This window comes from Atractosteus spatula, chromosome 13 (assembly GCF_055471065.1).
Source record: "Atractosteus spatula isolate fAtrSpa1 chromosome 13, fAtrSpa1.hap1, whole genome shotgun sequence".
Classification (NCBI taxonomy): Eukaryota; Metazoa; Chordata; class Actinopteri; order Semionotiformes; family Lepisosteidae; genus Atractosteus; species Atractosteus spatula.
Genome location: NC_142718.1, coordinates 20,995,873 through 21,009,164, shown reverse-complemented (window position 1 = coordinate 21,009,164; position 13,292 = coordinate 20,995,873).

Here is a 13,292-nt window from a genome sequence, read left to right as displayed (position 1 = left end):
CACACAAAGTTTATGTTTCAGTCTGTAAGAGATCTTAATCACATGGCATTGAAATATTTATGAAGCTTTTAGACATGTGTGTTTGTATTGCATCTTTTCCTGCAGGCAAGTTATGTAGCCTTGACTTATTTTAGCTTCAGCTGAGAAAAGACAGGGGACAAAACATCCCTAAAATGTTACTTTGCACAAAACATAAGAAGGCTATGTTACACCACAAAGCAAATTCTTTCTTTCAGCAATAAACAAGCCAGCTTGTCTCTTACTCAGTGGTTGCTAGTGTCTGCTATTGTTTTTTGCTTGAGGTTGTTGTTGATGAGCTTGAGAGAAACCCAGTGCTTCAAGAAGGCAAGATGCAGTTATCTCTTTCTGGCAGTTTGGCAGGAGGTCTGTGCTCTGTGCTTCACAGTGAAACGATGCAGCCAAGACTCATGGTAACACGAGAATCCCTCCTGAGGACAAATAAGATCACCATCAATCAGACAGTAGTCACTAACAGCAACAAAGATGTTCCAAAAATAAACCAGGGGAGTCGGGTTTTCTACATACCGTACACTCAGCAGTCTAACAATTTAGCCTTATAGCTGAAAGGGTTTCTCAGTATATACTTTCTTCTAAACTGAAAAATACAGGTTTCAATTAAAGCAAGATTTAAACAAATGACTTTGCATCTGACAATGACAATGTATTTCATCTGGATTTATACTCAGTAAAATATGATCCCATGGCTAAGAAAATGAGTAATGATTTAACTAATTAAAAAAAACTTTCTATTTACAAGCTTTTAATAAAAAATGGAGCGACTGTATGTTGAACGGTTTCCTTATTTAAGCACATACAGTAGTGCAAACAGCAAAGTCCAGTAAATGGATTCATAACATAACATTCAAGGCAATTTCTGTTAGCATTGGTTAGCATTGCTGCATTGATGTGCTGGAGCCCTGGGTTCAATTCCTGGGGAGCTCTCTATGTGGTGTTTATATGTTCTCCCCATGTTTGGGTGGGTTTCCTTTGGGTTCTTCCTCTGACAATCCAAAGACATACTTGAAGGTTAATTAGCTGCTGGCTCCCCTATGACTCTGTATTTTACAAAGTGGTTAGAAAATGGATGGATGAAACACAGGTTGTGTATAAATAAACGTTTATCCAAAGCATGTATGAGTGAATACGTGCAATAGTAGCGAATACATTGATCTTTATAGGTATTTTTGAATGAAAAATTTCAAGAAACAATGGAGCTAATTCTGCACCCCGACACAATCTTTCTAAATATTAAGCACCTCCTATATACCTGTTTACTTCTTCATGAATACCTTTAACAAGCTTTTACTTAGGAATGAATAACAATTTAACATGATCACATGTAATGGTCTATAACACTTTTTTCTAAAGCCTTTCTAGAAAAGCAAATGTCTTTTTATACATTAATGTAGTTTTATCTGATTATTGAGTTTTGCAATTTAAGCAGTTACAGTATATAGTAATAGTTAGGCTACATAACAGAATTATTGGTAAGACAGAAGTGGTAAGAAGAATTACAAAATTCTTGAGCCTGCTCGAGCTTGCAATATGAGTTAATAGACCAATAACAGATATAACACTACATTTTGTAATTACAGTTTGTACACATGGAACCTTTGAATACAGTTTGTGAAAATATCGGCATGGATGGCTGGCATAGTTTGCAGTCACATCTATCCTAAACTAGATAGCTTCTGTGTGGAAGCTGGCCTTCTCTCTTGCAACAGAAGGGAAAGCCCTGGCAACAAGCTCTCTTTCACCATAGTTTAGGGAAGTTCCTGTATGTTCTCTAGTGAGATTGCGTGGGCTGGGTAAGACTGAACAGCTTGACACATCTTGTCATGCTGGAGGGGTAATTAAATGTTTCCAGGAAAGCACAGTGCAGTAGAACTTCAGGACTAATTGGAGCTGAAAATAGTGAATTTGTCAGTCGAAAAAAAAATCTGTATATTTATTATATCCATGCTGTATATCTGCTGAAAACTGGCTTTATGGAATTGTTCACCTGTCCTCTTGTATACTGTATATCATTATCTTTCCAAATATGAATTTAAAATGTATCAATAACAATAATGAAAAAAGATTTACATAAGGTAAAGTTGAGATTTCAACTGCTTAATAACAGTCAGTCAGCAAGACTGTATTTCACACACACAGCAAGAGATGAGGAGTGAATCTCAAAGTATTAATCCAATCAAAAGCAAGATATTCAGTACAGAGAAGCCTTTGTAAAAAGGGTATAGATGCTGAGGTTTTGATTGTTTATTCATTGAAAGCTGAGAAACAATTTTCAAAGCAAGAAAGGTAGGAAAATTAAATTAATTGGAATAGACCAGCGAAATCATTAAAAGAAATTATGTCAAACAGATGTACTGTATGATAAATTACAGAATTCATTGGATGTGAGGTAAATATCTGAGACACAAGTCAAACACTCGAAAATGAAAAAATTAAAATACTTTTGCATTATTATTTTTTTATCCACTCTAATAGTAACTAGTAACTGGCAAATCTAATAACTGGTTATAATAAGATTATAATAAGATTAACTCTAATAAGGTTGTTCTATTTCGAAATATGACCATTCAGCTTGTTTTCAGCATAATTTCACAGTAAAAGTAATAAGTAATATGTAAAATTACTTTTCATGTTCATGTAATCTTGTTCATGGTGTAGATATTAACTCTTCAAATGAATAAATACAATTGAGTTTTGCAACTGATTTCTGGACTGCTTTTCAATAGCAGGTAGCCACAGAACTCTTAACTACTAACAACCAACTGAAAGCTTGTTTATACGGTATAACATCTATGCTAGCTGTTTGGTGTATGGTGTTAGGGCTTTTAACTTTTTAGGGAAAGGTCCTGGATTCAGGTCCTTGCTACAGACATTTTGTACCCTTTAACAAAATACCCTAGTTGCTCCAGTTTATACACATCAATATAAATGACAGATAGCCACATCTTATCACATACTTCAATTTCACATTACAGTAGAGCAACTGGTAGAATTCCTTACCTAAATAAGTACAAAATTTTAATATAGTTCAAGTAGGTAGCTGCATCAGCATGCGTAGGCTGCAAAGGAACAAGTAAAGGTTTATTCCATAATGAAAAGAGAAGAGAGGAAACGTTTAGACTGTGGAGCCTTTTTGGGGTGTCACACCCGAAGAAGGCTCCACAGCCGAAATGTTGTGTTCTTTTTCTTCTTTTTTCCAGCATGAAATAAACCTTTACTTATTCCTAAATTTTAATATGTTTTTTTGCATTATATAAGATATGTGGGTCAAATTAAGCTTTTTTAATGAATGTTTTCTGCACAGGCTTTTGAATTCCATTGTGACAGATACAGAAAATAATATTACAGAAAAAACAAATTTAAAAAGTTCCCAAACAAGAAGTGAAATTACATCTGCATATCAGTTTTTGGTCTGTATTGGAAAGAGCTTATTTCACTTGTATGTACTGTATGTACATCTGTATGTGTACCACTGTTCTGTTGGCATTTACTTAATAATCACTTCCTTCATCTTGGATCACGTGTTGTGTTCCTTCTTCCCATTATAAAAAAAAACTCATCATGAAGGACAAACATACAAAATTATAATAATAAAAAAGATGTGCATTTTAATATGAACAGGATTTCTTAAGTGAACAAGAAAATAGCTGTGAAAAAATTGTCCTGCACCATTTATAGAATCCTTGAACTTTGAACATGTAACATAATGTTTGACAGCAGATCATAGGCACAAGAAAATGTGGTCAAACTTTTATTGCGCACAGTCATTCACAAGCCCAGTTGGTTGCCTCCAAATATTGCTTTATTGCTAACATCAGAATGCCACATACGTGAGCTGAAACCGTAAAAAGAAAATCAAATCAATATTCTGTAATTAGGAAAGATTCTAAAAACCCAAAAAAGAAAGGCAAGATTATATATTTATTAATTAGAGTACACAGTTCCTGCAACACAGAAGGAGGAATGGAAAAGGCCCTCAGGGACATTTATGAAGGGGAGGTGAGAGGATTTTAATTAAAAAGTGTTCAAATCAAGTCTTGGACAGCATGTTTAAAGAAAAAAAACAGACCATTGACTATAAACTAACATTCTTGGCAGTAACAAGGACAGAGAAAATGGGAATCCCTCCTTTAAATTTTGTTCTTGATTAGATTGATTGTTTTCACTACTGAAACTCCTTCACACCATGTGGTGTATTCAAGAACTGGTGACTTTGAGCCTTGAACAGTTTATTTATGCTATTTTCCACTCATAAAACTCACTGAGCTATAATCATACCTTTAGCTGTGGGAATCAGCAGAAACATCTTGAAATCATTTTCACAATTACTTAAAATACTTGGTTAACGTAACAATTTGTGCTGTAAGATGATAGAAAGAGAAGTCTATGTTATTAAAAAAGGAAATCCTGTCTTGAAGAAAATGTTTTTAAACTGGGGCTTGTACTACTAATTTAACAAGAATTTCATGATTTTACAAGATGGTGCACAGGGTGCACATTGCCTGTAGTTAAAATGTTAATATGCATTGGAAAAACATTATTAAAATGATCAAACACAGGAAAAACACAAATTGGATAGATTGAACTGCCACCGTTATCATTAAGTTATTTGCATACTAAATTCTATTCACAGTGCCCTGCAAAAGCATGCACCCTCCTGCAAAGTTCCCACACTTTTTTGCCATCTGAGCACGCAGCCATGACACGTTCAAATTGAAATTCATATTTCCGATCTGATTTCTAAAAAAAAATTGAAGTCTCTTAATTGCATACTGCATACTGTAAGAATATAAGAAAGGTCTACAGAAGAGAGGGGGTTAAGTTTAGTAGCTAAGTAAATAAAATGTTTTTACCATCCGTTATTTAAAGGTCCACAGAATTTGGGCCTCAACTGCCTGGCTTGAAAGCGTGTTCCAGGCACTCACTACTCTTTCAGTTAAGAAGAGTTTCTTATTCTCCGTCCAAAATAGTGCTCCCTTAAGTTTCTGATTTTGACCCCGTGTCCATGTTCTTCTACTGAATTCTGAACAGTCCTCTAGATAAAACCTATTTACAAATAGATAATTCAAGCCTTTTGCTATTCTTGAATGCTTTCAGATCAATTCAGGTACAAAAGAAGAGTTTTAAGGCCACAACTCACATCCAAAAATCAGTGTTAAGATATGGATCTAAAGCACAGATAAAAAAAAAAGGTTACATATCCCTTTGATTACAATGAGGTCCATCGTTAAGAAGAGGAATTTGCATCATATCACCTAAACACAACTTAGATCAGGCTGCCCTACTATACTAACTAGACCGGCAAGTAGAAGACTTGTTAGTCATTAGTCACTATGCCTACAGAGACTTTAAAAGATATGTAGTGCTTACTAAGAAGATATAGGTGTATGGGTGAGTTTCAAGAAAGGAGCTTCACTGAAGAAACTCATCTGAAAATCTCTTATGAAATATTTTCAGACATGTTACACATGGATTTATCTGGTGCACATTTCCCAGTCAGAAATATCCCAAAAGTGAATCAAAGTGGTAGCCAATACATGGTTGAAACACTGTTGGCAGCAATTAAATTAGTGAGACAGTTTTCACCTTTTCTTCTTTGCAAATTTGCAGTTCTGTGAAGCTGGTTAGGGATTGTTGCTAGACAACAGTTTTCAAGTATTGGCACTTCATTTTCTATTAGATTCAAGAGAGTACAGCACATTGACTTGGCCACTCAAGGATATAATTATCTTATTCCTTAGCCACCCCAGTGTAGATCTGGCCTGGTACTTTGTATCACTGTCCTGATAAAAGGTGATTTTTCATCCCAGATTTGGCTCTGATGCTAGTCCTGACTCCCATGAAAGGCGTAGTTTAGGACCCTGAGCAGACAGTATAATCCGGAAGTAACTGGAGACGGGCTACGGGGGAAACATGGTGAGTAATGGAAGGGATAGCGAACAGGGGGCGATGCCCACAGTGATCCAGGTGCATGGGGGTGATCCAGGTGCATCGGGGGCACGCAGGCAAACAAGTCTAAGTATCTATTTTAGACTTAAAATTGAAAACCTTCCTGGTCCCTGCAGAAGAGAATTAGCAGCATAATGTAATGTTGCCACCATCAAACTTCGTAGTAGTAGGTGTTGACTGGGTGATGCACTGGGTTAGGATTTTTCCAGACGTAAGCACTAAAAAGTAGATCCATTTTTAGACCAAAAATATCTCTTCTGACCACAAAATTTTGTATGCCACCAGTTTTCTTGTAGACTGGTTGCTCTGTTTGGAAGGATCTAAAGAGTGTCCAGGTGCTATGGTACATCTTCCCCTTCTTATTAATTGACTTCACTGTATTTAAAGGATATTCAGTGTCATTGAAGTGCTTTCATACCCTTCTCATAACCTGTGCCTTTGGGACCTTGTAGACAAAGGTGTATGTATTCTCATGAGCATTTTGTCATGACAGCCATCTGGCGGCATCCTTTGGCTAGTGGTTGCCCTGGGAAACAGTTGCATTTTTACAGGGCTCATGGTTTTCCGGGACCTGTTGCTCTGACCAGATCCCCTCTGGTGATCTGTCTTCAACAGCAATTATATTATTATTCAATTCCCATTTTTGTATTTAATGCTGAGGATTCATTTTAGCCCAGTTTCTTCCCAATTGCTGCTTCCATTTTTTACACATTTGTCTGCTGAATCAGCCTGCATTTCAAACCTGCACTTTGCCCTGTGCAGCAGTTTCAGCTTCAAGCCCTCACTTCGTGTCGTAAGCTTCAAGCCTGCACTCCACTCCGCCCTCCAGTTTGCACGCTGGCTTTAGGAACCTTGGTACCAATGTTCCCCCTAATTTTTAATGAGCTGTGTGTGCAAAAATTTCAAGTTGTGCACATTTTTTCCCCAGTGACAAAAACTTAGTGCGCACTAAATTGAGTGTATGTGAAATTGTAAACCTGAAATTATTTTTTGTTAATATAGAATAAAGTCATTCTCATAGAAGCATAGAGATCCAAAAAACCAGGACAGTGATTCAACGAGCCCAGTCATAGAGACTGAGTGTCGAGCGAGCATGAGCAGTGAGGTACGAGACTACGAGAGCATACTGTAGTTATCGATTATTTTAATTCAATTTCAATTTCAATTTATTTTTATATAGCGCCTTTTACAACAAAGTTGCCCCAAGTAACAAGATTATCCAGTAGCAATAATAATGCACACAGCCAGGTTTGGCCTCTCGCAGCCAGTCTCATGGTCAATTTAGCATTTTTCAATTGACGACCGTGTTTGCTTTATTATTATTATATTTTGGGGGGAATTTAATTTTTTGTGCACAGTTCAATTTCCTATGTGTGCTGATTTCATAACCTGTGTGCACGCGCACGTGCATTGTTTAGAGGGAACATTGCCTGGAACCCTGACCTCTTTACGCTGGCGTCCAGTTCTTTCTGATGCCTGGTGAGCATCTCTCTGTAAGCCTGAGGTCCCTGAGGATTCTTTGTTCTTGGGTTCTGACCGGGTTCCTTCCATGCAGCTGTGCTGACCTGGGGCACCAAGGATGGGTTCTTTTTTCACCCATTCCTGGCTGACGTCTCCCCTGGTTGATCCAAGGGGCATCTGGGTTCTTGACTCAGTTCATACCTGGGCACTTCCGTCTGAGTGAGATTCCTAGGAGACCGAGCTGACAGTGTAACAGGAGCTAGTCCTGACTCCCATGAAAGGCGTAGTTTAGGACCCTGAGCAGACAGTATAATCCGGAAGTAACTGGAGACGGGCTAAGGGGGAAACATGGTGAGTAATGGAAGGGATAGCGAACAGGGGGCGATGCCTACAGTGATCCAGGTGCATGGGGGGCACGCAGGCAAACAAGTCCAAACGAGGGAAGTCCAAAGGGGAAACTAGGGTGCAGTCCAGGGTCCAAGTGCCGGGATCAGGGACAGGAACAGGAAAAAGGAAATTAAAAACAGAGTGACGAGGCCAGGCACTCCGAGCCCTGGACTCAGCTAGGTCAGTATGCCGATTGGAAGCCAATGCCTTTAAGCCGCAGACGTAGGGTGACTTGATGCCAGGTGGGTCCATACTCCAATGCAGAGCCCTGAGCTTCAGATCCATGAGGTTTAAATAATATATGGTGGAACAAGGGAAAGAAACTAAAACACAAAAAGGATCGGAGCGCCCCCTACAGAAAGGATGACGATCGTGACAGACAGTGCATGCCTGGCCTGGTGTCGGAGGAGACCCCTTACTAGGGTGTGCTCCTTGTATCATCGGCTCCTGGGCCCTTTAACCGGATCACCTAGGCATGGTTTCCTGCCCCACTATTCAGTGAGACCCCTTGTCTCAGGTGGCCGTTCCTTTGTTCAGCACGTCAACCTTCAAGCTTGCCTTCAACCTGCACCCCTGGCTACTCCTGATGGCTACCCTTTAAAACCTGTTTGGTTCCCTTTTTTGGGAGGCTCACTATTTGGTTCCTTCCCGTACCCAAGATTCCCTTATTCCGACCGAAGGGCTGTGTTTAGCTGTGTTTATGGGCCTGGCACTATGTCAAGTCAACCTTTGTCTCTTTTGGCCAGGGATGCAGTTAGCCAGCTTCTCTTTTCCATTACTGAATTAATTCTGTTTTCACCTCCTTTCCCTTTTCACTCTCCCACCATCCCGGAGTGCTCATGCCCCAGTCATTGAGGTCTCTTCATATGTCCCACTCTCCGATCTCTTGATAAATCATCACCCACATGGCTGTATCTGTCAGCATCTTTTATTCTCATGCACAACACTGTTATGGCAGGTAGACAGAGGCCATTTGAATATTTTTGCAAGGCACATATCAAGGTCTTATAGTTAAAATAACCTTTGTATGAAAGTTAAGTATTACTGCTCCATACAAAAAAATACTCCTTACAAAACCCTTCCTTTAAGCACGTGCTACAGTATATCTCACATTTACATACTTGGTGCCTGCTCATTCAATTTCTGTGAAGCTCTGCTGCAAGTAATCTTTCCAAATGAAAGGCTCACAAATCTGTTCATGGTTTCATACATGTCTACTCAGAACCATGCAACCTACACTTATTGCTTTCAGCTGTTTGGCCTGTAGGAGAATTGCAACCTATTTGTTTTTTCTTCCTTTCCATATTTTCCATTTCTATCTGATGTAGGGTTACAGGCAGCAGCACCAGAAATGATACAATAAATGCTTTGTCGCAATAACATCTTACTCAGTGTTCTGGAATTATCACTGTGTACAAGTGTATAAAAAAACTTGTACTTAAGAAGCCTTCAATGACTATTACTCTAGTAGGGCTGAGCTGGGCAATGCTAGTATATATGAGAGAGGTGTTAATGTAACTGCACCTCATTAAACAATGGTTTTACATCAACTGGAGATGTATTCAGTACGTAGAAGATAATTAGCCATGTAATAAATTAATATATTGTCAATAATGGTGTCCTGACTAAATAATACAGCAGTTTTCTTTTCTTTCCTTCTTTAAACCTGGACTTGTCTTGATAGTCTCACTTAGTAAACATATGAAAACATGCATTGCAAAACTTGGTTCTTTCTTCTGAAGTATTCAGCTTCATCAGTCTTTTATAATTTCAATTGGACATTCTTCAATGTGAGTGCTATATGCAGAGGCTTCCCTGGATTGCTGTGAGAATTTTAAACCGCCAGTGTGTAGTCTGGATTGGTAGACTGTATTTTGAACAGATGTGACAGGGTACTCAGGCTAGAACCAAAAAAAGGAGCATGTCCAAATTTGAGGTTTTTCTCCAAAGGGATGCATGTCCAGTGTATTTTCTTTTTCAGAAAGAGCTTTATAAAAAAAAAGAAAAAAAATTCCTGTGGTGACATACAAGATTCCAAAACCCAAATATTTGGCGAAACATATTTTATACAGTATGTTATTTGATGAAATATGGAAAGAGCTATATTACAAATTCAGTTCACAAGTGCTCCAGAAAGGCCTTTGAAAAAAAAACATAAAAGAGTTGCAAATCACCTCACCACAAAGTTTGGATTTACGTACAAATAAACTTAAATAAATGAAATCTTTCAGATACAATGTATAATAATACGCATTCTGAATTATGCAATTCACTTATATGATGTTCACTCAACAGCCATATATATATATAATGTGAATATTAAACACTGTTGTTATTATTCTTCTGGAAATAAAGACTGGCATGTGGAGACCTTTCAGAAACTTTCCATCTTGAAGATGTAGGAATGAGTCAGTGCCCTGCTTATTCTGCAACTGCCAAAGCATTCAGCTAATAAGGCATCATAAAATTTTACAGAAGTCAATGCTAACTAACCTGGGGCTTGAAACTCAGGGTTGACATGGATACGAGACACAACAATGTCCTTACCAAATTTATTAACAATCTTAATTTCTACCAGCTGGTTTGCAAAAAAATATATATAAAAATGTTCATTAATGAGAGAGGGTAGTGTTTATAAAAGAGCATCAGAGCAATTTTTGTTTCCATAAAAATGTTTTGATAACTAAACACAATAATGGAAAAGGAAATTTAGAAATCAATTCTTTGTTTAAAAAACCTATAAACTTACGGTATATGACAATGTTAATCATATATCGATATGCAATTTTTCATCTTTTCAATAATTTTGTTATTTTAACCATACAAAGTTAATACAAATCATGTAAGACAAAGCATGTTAAGTAATTTACCTGCACTTAGTTTTTTACTTTTGTGTTGTTTAATCCATTTGTATTTTAACAATAGTGAACTATACTACAGTAAATAGTAATGTATAACGTTTGTATTTATCACTAAAATTAAGAAAATCTATTATAATATAATATGATATAATGTATAAATATATAATTCTTTTAAAGGGCACTAAAAATAACATTGGCTCCAACCCTGTAAATCACTTTGATGAACTTACTCTTACTCTATATGGGGCTAAAAAACAGTACCCTTAGTAAACCAGTTTGTAATATTTAAGTAAGTACCACTGGAAAGTCTGTTGGTGGCTTAATCTAGTTTAATGCATTATTCACACCTTTCACATGTTAAGTATGAGATGTGGTAGCCTGTCTAACTCTTGAACTCTCAGGTCTCTCTCCCTGTGGTGGTGGGGTTAAAAGAGCTAATAAATGTTGAATTTTAAAAGGCTCTGTAGGTAGCACATAGAATATGGTGCTTTAGCATGAGGTCATGTTTAAATGCTGCTTTGGGATTTAGACACTTAGTACCCACTTAGTCACAACAGTAGGATACATTTCAGTCCTCTTGCTGTAGCCTCTCTGTTTAGCCATGTATGGAAATGTCTGTCACTTTATCCTGTATTGGCATATTCATACTTGTCCTGTATTGTAAGAAAACATCTAGTGTCACCATTGTGCAGGAGAAGAAAATACAAAATATCAATACATTCTGATGAGATCAGTTTTTTTTCCTAGCAATCTGACAAGGATTTAGAGAAAAGGCTTCATAAAGCCACACTTCAATTTTTCATATCTGGGTGTCAGGCAGTTAATGTGTGGTTTTCTTTAAAGAGAAAATACCAAGCTTTTTACTTAGGGAATGGAATAGTTGGCACAGACGTTGTATAAACACATTTCTTTCAAATCCGTCTTTGCTGCAGTTGGATAGATTTTCATAGAATCATATTCCAAATATTTAGCTGAAAATATGTGCACTTCTGTTTCAGTTTTCATTTCCTGCCCCACCCTGTACCATGCATTTGCAATATGTCCATGTTCTTGTGTGTGTGTCCAGCTCAACATTTCCTTGTGGCACCGAATTGAAATCAAATTCAGATTTTCTGCAAGAAAATGAATGTTGTCCCACAAAAGGGAAGCAAAAGAAAAGTAATTCTTAACCACAAAAATAATGACTCCCAAATTCATTATCATAAACATAATCATAATGTCTTAATTTAGTGCCTTGAGCAATTAAGTTCGAATTCAATAACTACTAATTTCACTTTGAAAATGAAAGAATTGATTAATTGTTATTGTCTTTAATATTACAAAATGCCTCAAAGATAGACATATACAACAAGAATGACTATTTTTTTACTCTATCTGAAATGTTTGGAATCCTCCCAAATATTCTATGAGACATGCCTGGTGACATCTCTTTTGAAGCTGACCTTTGAAGACAAAAATGTTATTAGCACTATAATTCTCTTTTGCAACAATTTTCAGTTCTCTAGTGAGTCAGCTCACCATATATAAAGACATGACCCTTACTACTTCTCATAACGTATGTATTAAAGGCCCTGTAGAGAAGACTAGGATTCTTTCTTTTTCACTTGTAGTGAAAATCAGACATACTGTATCAGTATGCAACATGCAATGTAAAAAATACACATACCTAGATTATATACTGTACACTAGATTATATTTCATGTTAGATAACTCCTAGAATCTGTCATAAACCCAAAGGAATACTGAGCTCAACACAATGATTTCAACATAAAAGCAACAGCAATTCAATATAAAATGACATTAATATAAGTAAATTACAAAGAAGTTACCATGGAAAGCTGTGTTTATCGTTTACAACATTAAATTTTGTCAAGATAGTGTTGTTATTTCCTTGGGGATTTTAGTAATTGCAGTAATTTATAATTACAGTGCAGTGATATGACAATAGCATTTACTTACAATTGATGGCTGATTAAAATAAATGAGAAAAACTTGAAGCTTTTCATGATGTTAACATGGGAAGGCATGGCCTTTACACCACACACAGTGAAATCATTTACTGTGGGACCATAACTCAGAATACAGTCCCAAAAGAAAATGTTTCATAACTGCAGTGTTGACATGGACTGTTACAGCCCGCTGACCATATTGATTTTCCCTCCAAAGCTCAGCTCAGATGTGCAGAGAGGGGAACCTCATGGGAGAAGGAGTGGAGTTGATGTTACATTACGTAAAGGCTGCGAGCAATATGATCTGTTTGTAAGCACTCACTAGGGCTAATAATGCCTTAGACAAATTGACTTACTCAGACCCAGAGTAGAATTTGGGGTCATGACCTCACCATAAAGGATTACAAAAGTCATCTGCAGAGAATTGGATGTCACAATCAAAGATATCTGATTCAGATTTTCTAATATTAGAGCTGCGCATAAAGAAAAGTCCATCGTATCGGTTACCCATTTTTAAGACAAGATTTAGAGTACAAACAGCCTGTAAATGATCCTTTTTTAACAAAAAATCTAATTGGACAAATTTAAATGTGTGAACGTGCAAGGACCTTTGAAATGTTTTTCTTTATTTCACAGTTCTTTTAACTTC